Source organism: Python bivittatus, unplaced genomic scaffold (assembly GCF_059951505.1).
Source record: "Python bivittatus isolate LINGU-HERP-01145 unplaced genomic scaffold, Pbiv_v1 ctg000980_np1212, whole genome shotgun sequence".
Lineage (NCBI taxonomy): Eukaryota > Metazoa > Chordata > Lepidosauria > Squamata > Pythonidae > Python > Python bivittatus.
Window position 1 is genome coordinate 381,640 of NW_028277125.1, and position 20,289 is coordinate 401,928.

At 56.9% G+C, this 20,289-nt stretch overlaps 1 pseudogene; it reads left to right on the top strand.

Moving 5' to 3' along the window:
- Positions 1-5,997: 5,997 nt before the first annotated feature.
- Positions 5,998-17,382, top strand: LOC103051941 (very long-chain acyl-CoA dehydrogenase, mitochondrial-like; annotated as a pseudogene).
- Positions 17,383-20,289: the final 2,907 nt, after the last annotated feature.

Sequence of the window (20,289 nt, forward strand, 5' to 3'; positions counted from 1 at the left end):
GGGGCCAAGCTGGGGCGGACAAGGCCCCTCCCCTCCACAAGGGCCGCCCTGGGGTCAGTGCCCCCCTGGAGCACCCAGAGCCACGCCGTTGCTGGGAGACCCCCGGAAGGCTGCTGCCAAGGGACAGCCGTGCATCCACAAGGCCAAAGTCTGCTTCCTTCAGGCACGGAAATGGGTCGCCTGCGGCAGTGCCCCCCACCGGCCGCCTTGCAGGGGGAGGGGGAGGGGGAGGGCCTCTCCCGGGCAGCGGTCCTGGGCACTTCCTGGGCCTGGTCTGACCCTAAAAGCCTCGCTGGTCCTTCTGCTCCGCCCCACCCTGCCAGACGGGCCGAGCTGGTTGGGGATGCCCAGCGCTGCATCCCAAGATGCCACCTCCCAAGGCGGCCAGGTGGGCAGAGTGGTGATTGGTAATCGGCCAGGCTCATGCAGACCCTGCGTTGAGAGGGATCTGCTTCCCCAGCCCAGAGAGCTGCAATCCTTCAGTGAACCCCCTGCCCCGCTCTTCCTCTGGCCCTTCGAGTCAGTCTTGGCTCTTGGCAACGCCCGGACCAGCCCCTGCAGTCTTCTTGGCAAGGCTTCTGCTGCCTCCCTGGAGCTGTGAGGGCAGGGCTGGCCCAAGACCAGAATGCTCTGTGCAGCTTACACCAAGTCCCTGCTGCTTCGTGGGAACCGTTTTGGAAAGCAGTGAGATCGGAGGGCTGTCTCCCAAGCCGCCCCCCCCCCCCGCCCAGCTCTCTGCAGCTGCCCCTTTTGCCCAAGACTTCACACAGCCGAAATGGTTTTGGTGTACGACTACCGGCTCCTAGCCTCAACACGGGCTCTTTTTTGCACCCAAGTTAAAATGCCCTCCCAGGCCTTGATCTATCCTGGCGGAACATTGGCTGCCCAGTGCCCATCCCTACCCTGCCACAGGAAGGAGGCTGCCGAATAGCGGTGGTCTTCTTTGCCATAGGCAGGGAGTGTGAAGGGCAGACGGGTGAACTTTCCTGGCTTTGTTGCCCTCCCAGCCTCCCAAATGTCACCAGCCACCGCCCTCCTCAAGATGGGATGGGCAGAAGACTGCCAAAGGCTCCCGGGAAAGAGATTCCCTCCCACTGTGGGCCAAGCAGGGTGGCAGAGTGGGAGGGAGACAAAATTGAGTCAAGGCTGACCATTTACTTAAGTTTCCTTAGCTGGTGTTGCTCTCCCAGCGACTTCTATAAAGCTGGAATTCAGCACTGGTGGACGGGTTACATTTTATTTACCTGGTGGCGAGGAGAACCGCGTTGCTCCTGCCACACACCGACTGTAGCTCAGGCGCAGTAAGGCACGGCGCGCTGCTCCTGGACGGCCGGCCGGCCGGCCGGCCACACACCTTCCTGCTCAGTGAAGTGGGGGTCCCCAGGTCTGCGGCCGAGACGGCTGAAGCTCCCGCCAGCCGAAGGGTTTAGGCGAAGGAAGGCACCCAGAAGGCGGGAAAGCGGTGGGTCGCCTCTCGCAACTCTCCTTCCACCAAGGAACGCGAGGAAGCTCGGCGGGGAGGGGCCGGACGGAGCGGCCAGGGCTTGGCCACGCTGGCCGGCGCCGGGTCCGGGACGCCCTTTCCTCCGGCCGCGGCTCAGGCGGGCCCCGGCCTGCCAACCTCCCTCTCTCTTCCGCCGGGCTGCCCACGAGGCAGACGCCTGCAGGGGCGCTCCGAGGCAGTCGAGGCGCGCAAGGCAGCCTCGATCCGCGAGGATAGGGCAGGGCAGGGCAGGGTAGGGCAGAGGAGAGGAGGGGGCGGTCCTCGCCGGCCCTTCTGCCGCCCCCCCCCCTTTCCCTGCAGGAGGGGGAGCGGGTCCCGCTCGGGGGGCGGCTTCGGGGCAGCGTGACCGGATTCCCTTTACTCGGGGCTCCGGCTGGTCCTTCGCGCCCGGCTCCGGCGCTGTTCCAAACCGTCCCAGCAGCGGTTTGGCAGCCACGGGCGTGGGCAGGAGAAGGAGACACGGCTGGGCTGGGACCGAGCAGAGCCCGCTCGCCTGCGCGGCTGCCCCGGCTTTGAGGAGCCCTGGGGGTGGCGTCAGCCATCTGCCCAAATTCATCACCCCTCGGCAGGTGTTCCTATCGGCCGCTGATGTTAATAAATTCACTCGGCGTTTCCTTAATTCGATTTCTAAGACCACCCTTTGCAGAAAAAGAACGTTAAGAACGTCCGCCTGGAGAAGGATAAAGACCAGCCCCCCCCCCGCCCGCCCCCCCCCGTGCTGGGGAGGCACGCTCGACATGCCGGCGTAGGACTTTTCTCGCCAGGCGTTTTGCTAGCAAGCACGCGCTGCGCGTCCAGGCAGCACCGTTTTGCCACAAGCCAAAGCAGAGGCAGGAGGGGAGGCAAGGGGGGCGGCCCTTTAATGCCAGGGCAGCTTCCTGCCACCCCAAGGATGGGCGGATAACATTTTAACTCGGTAGTGGGGAAACGCCCTTCGCACATTCTGCAAACCCAGCCTGCTTGGTTGGAGTTCAGCGTGTTCTGCACATCCAGAAAAGCAGCTAATTCTACACCAGGTTAAGTGTGTTGCCTGAGGCCAGCCAAAATGAAACCCACGCGAAACCAAGGTGTAGAAAGAGGCTTTCTTCCTGGCCCTCATCTAAATCTCCCAAAGTATTTGGGGAAGCAGAGCTCTTGAAGATGGAGTAGTTTCAAAGAACCTTCCCCAGATTTTACTAAGCCATCTTCAACTTCCGTTTTTATTGTTTGTATGCTTATGTTTGGGTAGTGGTGTTTTGCACTTTGTATGGATGTTTTACCAGGGATGTTTTCCTTGGTTTTTATAGACTGTGTAAGCCAACAAGTTTCTTCGGACTGTGGCTATAGAAATGTGAAAAATAAATAAATACCAGTCAGCTGGAATTATGTTTCTCTTCCATGTTCAAAGGGAATAATGGGACTTTAGTTACCCTTTTCTGCATGGTGGCTTGTCTGAAGACAGCCAAAGAGTGAGAAAGAAATCAGAAAATTACTCCAGATAACTGGTGTATGATTAGTAATGGGAAGGTTTCAGAGTTTTAGAGAGTCAAAACAAAAAACAGGGAAACTCAGAAATTTTATGAAATTTTATTCCCTTTGGTAATCATTCTAAAAAAGGGATCCCCAGCCATTTGTCATTTTGACAGCATGTTAGGGCTGTTCTTACAAAATGGCTGACACTGGGGAGGTTGCCAGTTCACAAAATGGAGGCTATGTTGGGCACGGCCAGTCCACCAGCCACTCATTTCCCAGAAGGCACACGGCCACCTCCTCTGTCCCCCATAAGCTCCCATCACCGGAGCTTTTCAGGACCAGGTGGGCTTGTCTCCAAACCGAGGATAGGCTGTTGCAATCCCCCAGGTCTAAATTCTAAGCGGGGACTCCACGAGGCTCCAAGGCGCTGCCGTCATCCCAGACAATGCATTTGCTTTTCAGGGCTTCCCCTTGATGTCTTTAACCAAAAGCCCCTGATTTTTTAAGATCCGTTCTAGCGGGATCCCTGGCAGGGCCAACAGGGGTGTCTGTGCTGAAGCAGAGGGGCCCAACAGGAGCCCCACCCCCCCAGGAGCCGCTCGAGGGTCGTTTCCTAAGTCGTGGTGGAGTTTCTTGGCACAGTTGGTGGTGCGGCATTACACAGGAAACGAATAGTGCCCTATCAGACTCTCCACATTTACTTCTTGAATAAAAACCTTTGAAAGGCCATTCTCGTAATGAAGGGGAAAGAGAGGGGGCTTCCAAGAGATTGGCACGGGGACTGATGCCTTGTTCATAAATGGTCCACAGGCAGATGTAGGAAGTGACATGTCTAAATCTGCTAACGATACCAAATTGCATAGGGTAGTAAAACCCAAAGAATGAGCGCAAAAGGTTTCCAAGTGGTATATTACAAGAGCAGATGAAACCTGCTGCACGCGAGGGCGAGGTGAGGCTGGGGAGAAAGCAGCCTCCCGTCGCCTTGGGGGGGGTTGCTGTGGTAACACCCTGAAATGTTGACCCAGCATGCCGTTTTTGTGAAAAGGGCAAATTCTGGGTTGTGGATCGTTTGGAGGGAGAATGAAGATAAAACTGGCAAGGCCATAATTCAAACTGCAGGGCACCAACCACTCTGGTCTCCATCTCACCACACCAGCAGTGGGACAGATTTAGGAAAGCATTTCCAGCGTGATCTCAGGGCCCCGTTGGTTTGAGGCAAGGAATGGCTGCAACATGAAAGGGTTTTGCCTCTAAAAAAGCAAGTAAGGAGGAATGTGAGGGGGTTATAAATTCTGGACAATCTGGAAAGGTATTGGGAGCGGGGAGATATGACCTTGTTCATAATGCCTCAACTTGGGGTTATCCAAGGTAAAGAAGAGGTCACATAATGAAAGGCCTTGCCACAATTAGGAAATGATCTGAGCTGGCAGAAGGTAGAGCAGAATCTACTGTAACGTCTCTGGGTCATCCATAGTTGACTAGTAAGGAATTCTGCCTCCTGTTCTTAATCAGTGGAGCCACGGAACACCTCCTCAGGCCCTAAGCCCAACGAAACCTGAATTGAAGAATGTTTGGTACAACAAAGCATGGATTTTCTTTGGTGAGTTCTGTTCAGACTTTTCTACTCAAGACGATTCTTGGCTGGCATCTTGCAGTTCAAAGACCTTGAGCCTCTCCTGGAAAAGCTGCTCACTTCTCAGAAGTCCCACAACCACACCCTTCCTGAAGTACCTGGTTAGATCAACTTCTGCTGGCACCATCATCTGCCTGGAAGACAGCTGCCCTCTGCTGGCATATCTGCCATGTCTTCTCATCTGGGGCCCTCTAGATACCCTGGGACTATTCAGGCAGCTGGAGTAGTTCAGCTCATTGGGAGAACATTAGACTGGAGCTGGCCTTGGTGAATAGCCACTTCTGCCTTACAAATTCTTGGATGAAATTACTACATTACTGGCAAGAGGGAAACCCTTATCAGAAACCAATCATCAGTCAAACCAAATCTTGACTCAGAACTCTGGTAACTATTGTCTTATGTCTGACCTTCCATTCTGAAGCAAAGTTCTGGATCTGGCAGGGGCCTCTCAAAATCTGGCTTGTCTTGGAAGAGTATAATTATTTGGATTAACTCCAATCCAAATTTGGACCTGATCTGGGGCAGAAACAGGCTTGGTCATCCTAGTGGATGACCTTCCTGGTATAGCCAAGGAGGCTACAGCCCTCTTACTTCTCCTGGACCTCTCTGTGATTTTGATGCCATTGACCACAGTCTCCTCCAGCAGCGCCTGGCTTGGTTTGGTTGGAGGGTCTGGTGCTACGATGGCACCAGTGTTTTCAGAAGGTGGCTCAGGGGGACGTTTGCCTTTGGACAGCTTTGTTCATGCCCACCTCTTGAAAGTTTGAGCTGTGGTCACCAGTATGTTGCTGATCAGCTCCCTCCCACCCAACATTCAGAAGGGGGGTCTGGAATTGATGAATTGGATGCCACATGGGGGAGGCTGAGGGCAATCCAGATAATCCAGTCAAGATGGCAATACTATGGGCTGGGAGATCTAATTTGCTTGTTGTCTGCCAGCAAAACAACTATTACTGGAAGCAGCAGCAGCAGCAGGGGGTTCAACCAAGGTCTCCATCCTCCGTCTCACCCACCTCATTAGGTCTTCTTGCACGACAGGTTGTTCCTTTGTTTCTAGCTGCCCTTCTACTCTGCCAAGTACGCAACATCCTTCCATTCTCCCTGGACTTTAATTACAAGGGTTAGTAGTATTTGCTGTTGTGAAAAGCTGCTTTTGTATTTTGTATTGGAACTGCTTGTAGTACCTTGAATGGTTTATTCTTTTACTTGAGAAGCAGCTAAGAAGTGGATTGCAGAAGTAGGCCAGGCTGAGCGTAGGAGATGGAATGAGTTACTTGGAGCGCAGCCAAGCCATGAATTCAGAGCTCCTGGGGTCCATCTCGCCGCCTTACCGTCTTTCTCCTTTGGGGCCCCCAACAACTGCTTTCAGACACATGTGAGCCAACTGCCATGTTTCTTCTTTAAAAAAAGTCATTTCAGACCAGGGAAGTTCCAGGGCCACAGGAGGATGTCTCAGAACCTCACCCTGATGTCACAGAGCCTCATCTGGAGGGTAATGATGTCATATTGCAGAAGACAGCCGAGCGGTGCTGCTGTGCCTTGCGAGTACATTCAGGCAGTGTGGCTGTAGGGAGCCAGGTGTGGCTTGGAGAGGGCATCCGGAGGCTGTTAGGGAAGCACCGCATGTTACGTCCAGAGAGGCGGAGGAGCATCACAGAGAGGCTCGGACTAACGCCCCCTCCCCCCGATCCATCCCTGGGGTACAAGAGGGAGGGAAGGGGAATGCGGGCGGGGTGTCTCACGACGTATCGTTCCAGCTGCCCCGCGGGGTCGGCTTCCTGACCTGGCCTGCCTTGAAGGGCTGACAGGTGGTGGCCTCAGCTGCCCCCTTTAAGGGCTGCGGGAGGTGGCAGGGGCAGGGGTGGGGTGGCTGGCGAGGCGTGGCTCGCCTGGGACTCCTCTTCCCCCGCAGCCGCCGCCCGGGCTTCTCCGAGAGCAGCAGAGGATGATGCGGCTGATGCAGAGCGGGATGGCCCTGCACAGGTGGAGGCAGCTCTGCAGCAGGTCGCTGGCCACGTCCAAGCTCAGGTATTCCTGGTGCAGCAGCCCAAGGTGTGGTCCTCTGGGGCGCTCGGCATGTCTGTGAGTCAGAGAGGCATTACCAGACTGCTGGTTCCTCGCCCCCTCACCCACCGCGGCTCCCCTCCTACGAGGCCCCTCCCGCTGGGGCTCTGCTTGGCACGCCAGCAGCGGGAGGGGCGGAGAAGGACCTGTCCAGCAAGGGAGCCTCCTTCCAGGTGGGACGGTGGCACCAGCATCAGTCGGAGCCCCTGGGGCCTGGAGCAGCCCCCGTGGGCTGGCCTTTGGGTCCACGCCTGCAGCCGGGGAGGAATGCACCACTCAGAGGGATCCCCAAGGCCCTGCGGCAGAGGGACAGAAGAGCTGGTCGGGGAGAGGGCTGCGCCGGCCGGGCTGGCCAGACTGACCAAGAGGGATCGGGGAAGACGGTCCCCAGAGGAATAGCCACGTTCGTCTGCAAGGGAGCCACAGTCGGGCCTACGGAAGCAATCGTAACTCAGCAACTTCTGCCCTAAAAGGCTACAAACTGCAAAACACACAAGGGCCCTGGTTCACACAACAGCTGTGTTTGGCTGATCTGTGGCTCCACGTGTCTCGTGAACAAAACTGAGAAAACCAAGGAAGGTGGGACCCAAAGTGAATCTGCACGAAGATGCCCCTGAAGAAGCCAGAGAGGAACAGAAAAGGAAGAAAGGGGCACCGGTCACCCTCGCCAAAGGCCTGGGCGAAGAGCCATGTCCTCAGGGCCCTTCGAAACCCCAGTAGGGTGGGGGCTATTCGAATCTCGAGGGGAGCCTCATTCAGGGCGCTGCTACAGAGAAGGCGTGCTTCCAGGGTCCCAATAGGTGGCATTGTTTAATTGACGGGACCTGGAGCATGCCAACCCTGCCAGGTCGAAAGCTTGAGAAATTCTACGCTCTTGGTCGTTCAAGATTCCTGGGCATGGGGTTGGCAGAGGCCCAATTCCTGCCCTCCAAGACTGACAGCACCTCCTTTTGCAGGCTGCTGTCTCCCTCCTATTTCGTGACTGACCAGAAAGTGAGATATTCCAGACAAACCAAGAAGGTGAGGAGGACTGACCAGCAAGATGACTGCATCTCCTCTGGAAGTGGTTCTGCCCATCCTGGTCCCCGTGAGGCCAGGACGGAGGAGTTGAGGAGGGATCTTCTGTGCCCTCCAGCCTAGGGGCACCATGGAGATCCCACCCGAAAAGAGATTGGGAGGAGGCTCTGTCCTGGAAGAAGGGGACGGAGAAGTGTTTGAGGCCTCTGGTAGCAGTGCAGGGTGTGAGGCCTTCAGGACTCACCTGGGTCATTCACTTGCCAGCACCTCCTCGTCCCCAGTGTGGAAAGTGCTGGCAGATGACACCAAATTAAGGGAAGGATTCAGGTAACTACCCCCAGCTCCATTTGGTCCGTGAAGGAACAGGCTCCAGGGCAGCATCTCACAGAGCAGGAGGGGCCTTGCTCTGCGCTCCCCACTAGCCTGAGGTCCTTGAGGCCCTGGGCTTCAACAGAAGGGTCTGTGCATGCGGGCCTATGGGAGTGGAAAAGAGAGGCGGGGCAGCCTTCTGCAGGCCCGGCTGAACAAAAGCGTTTTCCTTTAGGAATCAACATCGTTTGTGGAAAACCTATTCAATGGACACCTGGCCCCTGAAAACCTCCTTCCTTTCCCTTCAGGTAGGTGGGTCAGGGCACGGAGGATGAGCTTAAGGGGGTGCTGAGCTTCCAGGTCTGCCAGAAGGAACTGCTGACCAGCCTCTGGGTGCTCGGGGCTGGCAGCGGACCTCCTGTCCTGGCAGTTTCTCCGTTGCCCTCAGCTCTCTCGCTGGAGCAGGCCCAGTTCTTGCAAGCCATGGTGGATCCCTGTGCCCGTTTCTTTGAGGTAAGCCCCAACTGCGGTTTCCCTCCCACCGGACCCACCCGCCCAAGAGAAAGTCCTGGCAGGAAGGCTGTGCTTGCTCTGTTTCTGCTCGAACACTGGCCAGGAAGTCAACAACGCTGCTGCAAATGAGGAACTGGGCAGCATCGAACAGGGCACCATGGAGGGCCTCAAGTCGATGGGCTGCTTTGGGCTGCAGGTGCCTGAGGAGCTGGGGGGCATCGGGCTGACCAACACCCAGGTGAGACTCTTGGGGGACTGCCAGAAGGAAGCACATGGCCCTCCACATCCTTCCTCCCCCAGGGGGCAGACCCTTGTCCCCAGCCACACAGCAGAGCCACTGGCGCGGGTTGGGGGCTCTCCACCCATCCCAGACATGGAAGTGGCAAAGGGGCAGTCCAGGAACAGGGGCAAGATGCCTCCTCTCTGGTTGCTCTGTGTCCATGGCCAACTTCCTAGGGAGGAGCACCGCCTTTCTGGGGGCGGAGAGACTGATTAGTGCCGTCCTGGCTTGTTTCTGCTTTGGGGGACCAGGAGGACTGTCGGTGGGGGCTGGGGGCCAGCTGATAAAGCGCATGCAGCCTCCCTGATGGTGTGCCTCCTCCTCTGTCACAGTATGCTCGCATGGTGGAAGTGGTTGGGATGCATGATCTAGGCGTGGGCATCACCCTTGGCGCCCACCAGTCTATTGGCTTCAAGGGCATCCTTCTCTTTGGAACCAAGAGCCAAAAGGAAAAATACCTCCCCAAGTTGGCATCTGGTAGGCTCAGTGACACCCACACCCACACCCTGGCCCAAATACTGGGTGAGGGGGCACTTGGGGACAGGACGGGGAAGTGTCCCTTTAGCAAAGGCAACACAGCTCAGAACCAGGCGGTGGGAAAGCTGCACCTGGCATGAGTTGTGGTGGGGAGTGGCGGTAGTGGGCCCAGACCTGAACGTGTGGCTGTGCGTGTGAGTATCTGTTAGGTCTGGGCTCCAACATGCATGGAGGCAAGAACTGGCACCATTTCTGGAGGTCAGAAAGCTCCCGGTAGGAGGCTTGTGAGGGGTCCGCGGAGGAGATGGCGAGGGCACTAGGCGAGGCTGGCCCCGTCTCCCAGCAAGACTCTCAACTCCTTCTCTAATTCTAGGTGAGGTATACGCGGCCTTCTGCCTGACCGAACCGTCGAGCGGCTCAGATGCGGCCTCCATCAAGACGGCAGCAGAGCTCAGTCCCTGCGGGAGCTTCTACACCCTCAACGGAAGCAAGATCTGGATCAGGTGAGGGAGGAGGAGGAGGAGCAGCAGCAGCAGTGGCGCAGAAGAGGCCAGCAGGATGGCTGTCGCCAGGCTCTGTCCCTTACTGCCAGCAGCTTGCCTCGTCTCCCCATCTCCCTTCCAGCAATGGTGGCACGGCTGAGATTTTCACCGTGTTCGCCAAGACTCGCACCAAGAATGTCACTACGGGTGAGGAAAGTGACAGGATCTCGGCCTTCATAGTGGAGCGAGCCTTTGGGGGGGTGAGCAGGTGAGTCGAGGGGGGCCTGGGAGAGAGTGCGAAGGAGCTGCCGAGCTCCGAGCAAGCGGTCTCCTCGCGCGCATGGGCTTCCTTCCTCCCCGTCTCCATTCCAGCGCTCATCCCTGGGCAGCCGCGCTGTCCCCTCTGAGGACGGGGAAGGCTGCGGCCTTGGCAAGCCGGGTACCTGTCAGAGGGAGGGTCCCCCAGCTGAGCTGGTCCCGGGCTGTGGCGGTGGCAGCCGCGATCTCACGCACTCTGTGCCTGTGCCCTGCAGTGGCCCTCCAGAGCAGAAGATGGGGATCAAATGCTCCAACACAGCCGAGGTGCACTTTGAGGACGTGAAGGTGCCAGCGGAGAACCTCCTGGGGGGGCTCGGCAGAGGCTTCCAGGTGGCCATGCACATCCTGAACAACGGCCGCTTTGGCATGGCTTCAGCACTGGCTGGCACCATGCGTGGAGTCCTCCTGAAGGCGGTACGCTGGCAGGGAGGCCAGAATGCCCACGGGATGTGGCACCTCGCCTAGGCAAAGGGGGCCCCCTCCCTCCCGGGGGTCCTCACTCTGGGCACCCACAGGTGGACCATGCAGCAAACCGGCAGCAGTTTGGGAGAGCCATCAGCCGCTTCGGGGCCATCCAGGAGAAACTGGCACACATGGCGATGCTGCTCTACGTGACTGAGGTGAGTGCGGCCTGTCAGCTCCCTCTCTGCCTCCTGCGCTGCGGGAGACCTGGTCCCTCTGCCAGCCCAAGAGCTCCTGTAAGACGGGCTTCAATGGCTGCCGCGGGCCCCCACTTGAGAGGGGCACAGCTTCAGAGGGCGGGGACCCATGGTGTGAAGCTGGCCAGCAGTGCCCCTGCCCCTTGCAGGCCATGGCCTACGTGCTGAGCGCCAACATGGACATGAAGGTGCCTGACTACAAGCTGGAGGCCGCCATCAGCAAGATCTTTGCTTCCGTAAGTGGCTCCAGAGGGTGGCAGCAAGGCCTGCTGCACCCCTGGGCTTCCAGGCGGGCGGGCGAGCGGCTGCAGAGACTCTCCCTTGGTCCCCGACGGGTGGAGGGAAGTGGGGCGAGACGGGTTGGCCACTGGCACCCTGCTGCCTAGTACCAGCACCCTCCACGCAAGAGGGTGGCACAGCTCTAAGCGGCCTCTTTCGCTGGTCTGCTGGCCTCCAGCCCCAGCCCCCTGGCCTGAGCTGGGGCACTGCTTGGCCCCGGGTGGGATGGGTGGGGCTGGCCCGCATGGCTGGGCCAGTCGTCCTTGCTGTTTGTGCCCCCAGGAGGCAGCCTGGACCGTGACGGACGAGAGCATCCAGATCCTGGGTGGGATGGGATACATGAAGGTAAGTCCCCGGGCTGGGCAGGGTCTCCTGGGTCAGGAAGCGGACCAGGCCCCCCCAGGGTGGGCCCAGGCCCAGCAGGACCGCGTGCAGGCCAGCTGGTTTCTGTGGGCAGGAGACGGGAGTGGAGAAAGTCCTGCGCGACTTGAGGATCTTCCGCATTTTTGAGGGCACCAATGACATCCTCCGCTTGTTTGTGGCGCTGTCAGGCATTGAGGCAAGTCAAACCGTCTTTGGAGCCCGGGGGGAGGCGGCTGCTCCCGGGGTCTTCGGCTGCTCCTCTGGCATCGTCACGGGAGCGCTTCCCTCGCAGCAGGCCCATCCAGGGAAACAGCGCCTGAAGTGCTGGGATCACCCCCCCTTTGGGCAGCTCCTGGAGGGAGGGCTGGAATGGGAGGGGCCCCCTCAAGGATGCCCCTGGCTCTCGCGAGGAGCTGCTGTTTGCCCTCACCGCTGCTTGAGCGGGCCCAGCCCTTTCTGCTCCCTGGCGCTTCAGCCTGCACAGCCGCCTGCTTGGGTGCCCCCTTCTCCAGGAGAGGCCGTCGAGCTTTGGGAGCCCATGGCAGAGCGGGCCCCGGGCCGGGTGCCCAGGCAGAAGCGCGTTCTTGCCTCTCCCCACTCGCTGGGCTACAGCTCCCCTGCTCCCTGGAGCAGAGCCCTCCCACCCCCAGCACTCTGAAGATGTGGGGGGGGGATTCTGGCCCCTTTGGGAAGCCGCCCCAGGACAGAACCTCCTCTCTGCTCTCAGTTTGCTGGGGAGACCCTGAGCGGCCTGCAGGAGGACTTTTCTGACCCCCTGGGGAACATTGAAACCATCAGCAAGGAGGTGGTGATGCGGATGAAACGGTGAGATGCGCTGCTGGTGGAAATCTGGAGCTGAGGGGGCCCTTTGGGGACATTCCCCCCAGACGTGCTGCTGCCCCCTGGCCCGGTGCCCGCCTCTAACGTCCTGCTCTCTGCCTGCTGGGCCTCACCCACGTTTAGCAGATCCCCTCGCTGTCTTTTTCTCCCGCAGCAAAGTTGGGATCCCCAGCGGCCAGACGCTGCAGGGCCTTGTTCACCCGGACCTGGACGACTGCGCCACTCTGGTGAGGGAGCCTGGCAAGAACAAGCAGGCTGGGGGGTTCCTTTGAGCGCCCCTGCGAGCTGGCAACCGAGCAGCCTTCAGAACAGAGCTCCTCTGTCTGAAGAAACTTTCCTTGCAGCCCGAAAGCTTTCTGAATTGCCAACGGACTCATCCAGCAGAAACCACCGGGCCCCTTCTGGAGGTTTTCTCAAACCTTTTCTTACCAAACCCTTTTTCTAAGACCCAGAGTTAAAAGGGTCTTCCAAAAGCAGCTGTCCTTCAGGCGTTGCTCCTGGACATTCCCCAGAAAGCAACCACATTGTGGAGGAGTTGGCTTCCCTGAGCTGCTGCTTCTCCTCCGTGAGAAGCAGGCAATGCCCAAGTCCCCTCCTCGCAGCCACCCCACTCTGGAGCGAGGAGCAGTCGCGCAAGAAATGAGGGAGGTGGGGAACATCTGGAGGAGGCCCTTGTCTTGGGAATCCGTCTGGGCCCCCTTCAGCCAGCTCTGGGGAGACAAGCCAGGCTGGCCTCTCTGCCCTTTCTCTGGAAGGTCACCAGGGCCGTCGAGCTGTTTGGAGAAACCATCGAAAGTCTGCTCCTGAAGTATGGCGCGGCAGTGACTGGTACAGGCCCTGAGGGGACGGGGGTGGGGGCTGCCTGGGAGGTGGACATCCATTGTAAGGACACCTGGTCTTCTAGCTCAGTCCTGAGCAAGTTTTCCCAGTGGCGATGCAACACCTACTCGAAGGGAGCACAGCCTGCCAGAGGCGGAAGCCGAGCAGGCACCTGCTGGCCCATGGGGAGGCCAGCCTGCCCCCCAAGAGCATGCCAAGCAGCTCACCAAGCCCCAGCATGGAAGTGGAGGTCATCCAGTGCGACTCTCCTGACATCCATCCGTTCCAAGGCAGAGGTTCTCCTGGGCTGCAGCTCCCTTCCTCAGGAGCATGGAGGGACTAGTCTGGCATAGGGTTTGAGGGGTCGGGGAGGGGAATTAACAATGGTAGTGTGTTAAAAGCCACTGTGTTTGTTAGACACTTCGTGAGACCTTCTGAGATTGCCTGAACCCTTTTGTTAGTTGATTGGATACTGGTAATCGGTCTCACATCTCACCTGCCTCTACCCTCTACCCTGTCTTCCCTGGCTGTCCCCCCCAGCTTCACCCCACTTCAAATCCCACACTGGCCTAGCCACTGCACTGCATCTGATGAATCGAACTGCAGCTCACGAACGTTTCTGCCTTTGAATGAAATGGGTTAGCCGGAAAAGGCACTCCCAGACTCCTCCTGAGCATCTCTCCTGCACCAGCAGCCCCAGCATGGGAGGGAGGGAGACCCTGCAATACGGTGGGGAGGCGGGCAGGGGCCCTCCTCCCGGTTACTTCAAGGGCACCTTCCCACTGCAACACTGGCCCACTCCATCCCCGCTTTGCTCTTCCCATCTTCTTTTTGCCCGTCTGGATTCATGCACCACGCTAAGCCCGAGGCAACAACTCCTGGTGGCTTATCCTGTTGCATCAGTCCAGCTATTGCGCCCTGTAAGCCGTGACTTCTGCTTAATGTGTTGCACCGGCTTAGCCAATAGCCGGGTGAAGTACACCACAGCTTCACGCAATGTGTAATTCCAGCGGAGTCCTCCCATGCCCTAACTGCTGATCCCAACTGTGGCTTAATGGACCACGAAGAGGAAGTCAGGGGTTGGTGTGGGCGTCTCCATGCCTGTGTGAACGTCCAAGCAGCAGCTGCCTTCACGCCCTGCCTGCAGGACCCTCAGCCTGATGATGGCCGCTCAGGGGTACCGTCTCCCGCAGCCATCCTCGCTCCCAGGGCCCTTTAACTGAGCTCAGTGCCAGAGTTGCAGGGAGACTCTTGATGTGCCCACCAGGGTGCAGCTCAGCACGCAACCGGCATCCACCTGCTGGTTTCCCAGAAGCAAGCCGTTTCCGCTACGGAAATGGAGCTGACGGTTGAGTGGCCCTGAACGGACTGTTCTGCAGGACCCCAGCACCCCAGAGCAAAACGGGGGGCTGCTGCAGAGGAAGCAGAACCAAGAGCACGTGGGGCGCTGTGGGAGAGCCGCCAACGTGGCTGACTCACCCCTCCGGGATTCTCCCTAGACAAGCAATTCCACCTGAGGCGTGTGGCGGATGCTGCCATCGACACCTATGCCATGGCCGTGGTTCTAGCCAGGTAGGAGGAAGGAGGTGGGGCGGGGGTGGGCTGCCTGTCCACCTTTTCTGGCGAAGGCCTTCCGCCTCCCCTTGAGCCTCCTCCATCCCCTCCTGGCCATCTTGCTGTTCCAGGGCCAGCCGTGCACTCTCTCTGGGCCAGCCCGCTGCTCAGCACGAGAAGCTTTTGTGCCAGACATGGTGCCAGCAGGTAGGACGAGGGGCGCAGCCACTACGGTCTGCTGGCTCTCAGCCAGAGCTGCTTCCCTGGCTGGGTCCTCCTCTGCCTCACCCCAGACTAGCTCGGGCCCCCTCAGCCCTGCCCGGCTTTGATCTCTGCCTTCCTCCCCTTCCCACTCAGAGCCTGCTGCCCTGGCCATCTCTGCCCAAGCCGCGCAGCACGGGGCAAGGCGTAGCATGACAGCCCCTGCTCCCCCCTGCAGTCAGTTGCAGTTGTGGGGGGCCAGGCCTCCAGCAAAGTACCTGGCAGAAGTCACAGTCTCCTCCAAGCTGGGTGGCTCTGATCTCACCTGTGGGCCTTCCCAGAGCCCAGTTCAGTGCAGAAGCCAGATTAGTGACTCTTGCCTTGGGTGAGGCTTGAAGGAGCACCCCCACACCACGGATCATTACTTCTTTGACTGGCCCAAGGATGCGCTATGCCAGTTGATACCCAGACCCCCTCCCCCTTCAGCACCAGGGAGACACGTGCCTTCGTGGGGATGAAAGCATGGCTCCCACCTTGTTGCCTGAAGGAAACATGGTGAGACTGGCTGGGGCAAGAAGTCACTGGCTGGGAGGGACAACACCCCTTTTGGAGAGCAAAGCTTGGACCTAGGGGAGCTGAGGGAGACCGTGGCCAGTTTAGGAGACTTGCAGGAGGATGTCCAGGTTAGGACCCAGAACCTGGGATGACTAGAAGGAACAAGAGCTTCTGGGCCTGAAGAAGCCTAGCTCACATCTGGTCATCCCAGTCCTTTACACTTGAACCCTGCCTCTTTGGTACAGCTTCTCGTTAGCCCAGGCAACGTGAGTGGCTCTCCAAGGCAGGTGCCGTGCAGCCTCCTCCAGGCCCCAACGGCCTTCAGCTGGCAACAGAGGGCGGAGAATCTCCAGCTGCTGCAGCCCCACCACAATTACTTAGGATACCGCCTATTGCGTAGACTTACTTTCAAGCATTCAGGGGGAGTTAAGCCACAGCGATGTGGTTGTGGAGAAGCTACTGTCATTGCCAGGGATCCCCCAGTCAAGATGCTGCTTTCATAAACATCTGGTCACTGGAAAGGAGGTCCCATAAAACCGCAAAACGTCTTTACTTTGTGGGAGGCTTTCTGCCCTGCATGGGCGGACTGGCCCAGGTCTGTCTCTCTGTACAGGCATTCCAGCGAGTGTGTGCATCTCTGCGGGAAGCCAAATCTGCCAGTTGGGAAGAGGTCTTCACCAGTATGAAGCTGATCTCAGATGCTTTGGTGCAGAACCGAAGCACCGTGGCCACCCATCCACTGGGCTTTTAAAATTGGGAATTTTGCTTTAAAATAATGGAACCAGATAAATGGCTACACTAGCCTTTTACTAAAGCTGCCTTCACACAATTTGCTGGTGCCTCTGTACTTCTGTAGTTGTGTACAGGCAGTTCTTCAGATCTGGAGAACTGGCTGACTGACTGGGATTCAAGATGCACGAAGCCACTTCCCCTGCTTCCAGGTAAGGACCGGTTTGGCCCCCAAAGAAGTCCCAGTCCTGCCTCAATTAGCACAGTAGTGCAGGCTGCAGAGAAGGCCCCAGAACTCTGGCCAGACATTTTTTTAGATTATGCGCCATCAAGTAGGTAGATTTTCTCCACGACAGTCAGTCTCTAACCTGGTCCTTGGGGTCTTCCAACAGTGCATTCGTCACCAGCGTAACTGAGTCCCTCCACCTTGCTGCTGGCCATCCACTTCTCTTTCCTTCCATTTTTCCCAGCATCAGAGCCTTCTCCAGAGAGCTGGGTCTTTGCATCATGTATCCAAAGTAGGATAATTGGAGCCTGGTCATTTGTGCCTCAAATGAAAACCCTGGATTTATTTGTCCAGTGACCCATTTGTTTCTTTTCTTGGCTCTCCACAGTACACTCAGGAGTCTTCTCCAATGTCCAAAAGCATCAATGCTCTTATCATCCTGATTCTTCAAAGTCCAACTTTTGCTTCCAAAGAATGTCACAGGAATCTGAGTGGGCGTGGCTGTCTACACTTGCAAAGCTATGGGGTGGGCTCCAGATCTCTAGCCATACTGACAACCAACACAGCTCACAGAGCAGAGGTATCACACAGGCATATCGCAGTACGCCCATCACCGCCCGCACCACCACATTTTGGACCAGTTGCAGCTTTGAGTGGCTTTCAAGGGCAGACCCACATAAAGCACATTGCAGTAGTCAAACCTTGAGATTACTAGGACATTAGTGACTATCTGAAGGGCCTGCTGGTCCAGAAAGGCCCCCATTGAGCAGGAGCTGGGTCCAAGAGGATCCCCAGGTTGCACACCACTCGAGTGGAGAAGTGCTATAGATGGAAAATCGTCTGCTCCAGGGGACCCTAATATCCACAGCCACTCAGTCTCGGTAGGATTGAGTTGGAATTAGTTCCTCCCCACTGTTTTGCAGTGGTTCTCCTCCTTCCTCTGTGCCAGATTTGTCAGGGTTGGTGGGAGGTAGAGGTCAGCCCCTAGGGCCTGCAATATGGGGTACCTCAGGGCTCAGACCTTTCACCCCTCCTTTTCAACATCTACACAAGACTGCAGGAAGGATGGCACAAGGCATGGCATCATCAGTGTGCTGACGATACTTAATCACACATCTCCGCTCCTGGTCAAGCGATCCCGTCCCGGTGTTGGCCCGCGGAAGAGCAGGCCCTGTGCTGCCTTCTTTCCTCCCATCTGAGCCTTTCCCCCAGCGTCAGCATGGCAGAGTTGCTGATAAAGCAGCAACCTCGACATGGGTGTGGGAGGAGAAGCGTGCTTTGACACTCCGCAGCCAAAACAAGGAGGCGCTTTTCCCTCAGAGGGAGCGGGCGGTCCAGAGAAGACAAGACAGAAGCATGGGGGCCCAGCGAGGCGGAGCACAATGTGGAAAGGTGCTGGCCATGAACAGAATGGAAAGAAAGGAGAAGAAACCCCAGGGAGGAATTAAGACAGAACAGGCTTTGTAAGTCGAAACCGTTGCTATATAACAGTAATAGTACAGAGCATAGTATAGAAGTAATAGTATAGAGTACAGGTAGTGCTTGGTTAACGACTATTCATTCAGCGACCGTCCAAGGTTATGATGGCACTGAATGAGCGGTACTTACAACCGGTCCTCAAAGGCCGTTCCAGCACCCCCATGTGATCGCGACTTGGGTGCTTGGCAATTGTTGCAGCATCCCACAGCCACGCAATCCAACCCTAACCCTTTCCGCAAAGTCAGTGGGGAAGCTGGCGGGGAAGGCTGCAAGTCACTCTGGTAACTCTCCCTTGCCCAGCAGCAGCCACCCCCAGCTCCAGCCCCGCCCCCCCACTCACGCACCCTCCCCCGCCCAGCAGCAGCCACTTCCCCGCCTCCCAGCCTGCTTGCAAGCCACCCGGGACTTCCAACTTCCTGCCAGCTTCCCCACTGACTGGCTGTTGGAAGCCGGCAGGAAATGGTGAGGGGGCCCTCGCTTGACAACCCACAAACCTCTCTGAATTATTTCAATGGGGACTGCAGGGATTGCTGTCGCTAAGCGATGCAGTCACGACATTGCGCTTTACAGCCACATCGCTTAACAACAGCAATCCCTGCAGTCCCCATTACTGCAGTTAACTGAGGACTACCTGTATACTATTGAGGAAACATAGTCATTGTAATAGCAATAGTATAGAGCGGGGTTCCATGACCCCCGGCCGCAGACCGGTACTGGGCCGTGAGCGGGCGAGCGAGCAAAAACAGCCGCCCCCATTGCAGCCTGAGCTCCGCCTCCTGTCAGATCAGCCGTGGCATTAGATTCTCACGGGAGCACGAACTGTACTGCGAACTGCGCATGCGCAGGATCTAGGTTGTGCGTTCAGAATCCAACACTTATTTTACTCCGCGCGTGGTCCGCCCATTATTTTATTTACCACTGCTGTCCGCGCCTTTCCCGCACTGTGCGCTTGTCTCAGTTTTGGTAAGCCGACAAGCCTTTTTTTTTTTTTATCTGTTCAATCGTGTCCGATTCTTCGGAGACTGCCCAGACAAGTCCTGACCAGCAACCGATTCCTATCCCCGCACAAAGCCCCGCCAGCATTTCCTCCCACTGAAATAATAATAATAATAATAATAATAATAGAAATAAAGTGCACAATACATGTAATGCGCTTGAATCATCCCGAAACCATCCCCCCCCTCCGGTCCATGGAAAAACTGTCTTCCACGAAACCGGTCCCTGGTGCCAGAAAGGTTGGGGACCGCTGGTATAGAGTATGGTAATTATTATAGTAGCAGTCATTATCATAGTAATAGTTAGAAATGGCAGCAATAGAACAGAACATAGGATAAAGGTACTGTAATAGGAAGCACTCACACACAGATCTCTAAGTTTCATGTATCACTTTTATCTTTGTTTTGCAACATAAAACATCTCCCCAACCCTTACAGGGCGATATAAAGGAACCACCTGGTCCAGGGCTCAGTGCTTTTGCGTCTCTTGAGTCTGGGTCAGTCTAACTGGGTAGTTTAGAAAAGACCCTGTGACACGGCCCGGTGCCTAAAGGCTTGAAGGGTTTGGCTGGGGAGGAACCGGCTTTGACTCAACCCTAGCAAGACAGAGTGGCTCTGGGTCTTTGGTCCTCTTGGATCTGGTGACGTTATCATCTGATTCTTGCCAGGGTTGCCCTCCCCTAGACAGAGCTGGTGTGCAATTTGGGGATCCTCCTGGACTTGCAGCTCCTGCTTGTCCAGCAGATGCCAGCTGTGGCTGGGTGGGGCTTTGTACAGATCCATCTCGTGTGCCAACTGAAACCCTAACCCATTCCTGGATTAGAGGCTGCCCTTGAAGGCCATCTGGAAATTACAGCTAGTCAAGAATGCAGCAGCACATGTGGTTTTGGGCACCTCATGGTTTGCCCATGTTACATCGCTGCTGCACCGGCTTCCATTTCTTTCTGAGTGTGATTCAAGGTGCTGGTTATCACCTTTAAAGCCCTGAATGGCACACGACCATGTTATTTGTGGGACCACCTCTCCCTCAGGCTATTTGTCCGCTCCACCCATTCAGACAGGGCTGGCGCGCTCTAGGTCCATTCCCTTCAAAGTTGGCATCTAGTAGTACCTAGGTTTTTGGGGGATACAGGGAGTTTTTATTGTTTATAAGCTGCTACATAAGGTAACTATATGTCTTTTGAATGAATGAAACAATGGGACATGAGGCCAACTTCTTACTCTGAATGGAGAAACCTTAAGAGATGACTAAGAGAAGGCAGACGAACTCAACTCCTATTTTGCCCATCTTTACATCCCAAATGGTGATTGGAGTGGTGTAGACTGGGAATGACAAGAGGGGAGAGTGCGGATCAGTAAGGATCTTCTTGCTCTTCTAGCTGGTTGCAATGCCTCAAGTCTCCAGGCTCTGATTATTTATTTACACCCCAGAAGACTGACGGTACCGCTGATGAGCTAACAGGATCTCTGTCAATTATCTTTGAGGAATCTTGGAGGTGCTGAAAAGACTGGAGAAGAGTCAATGGGTTCCCTCTCTTTAA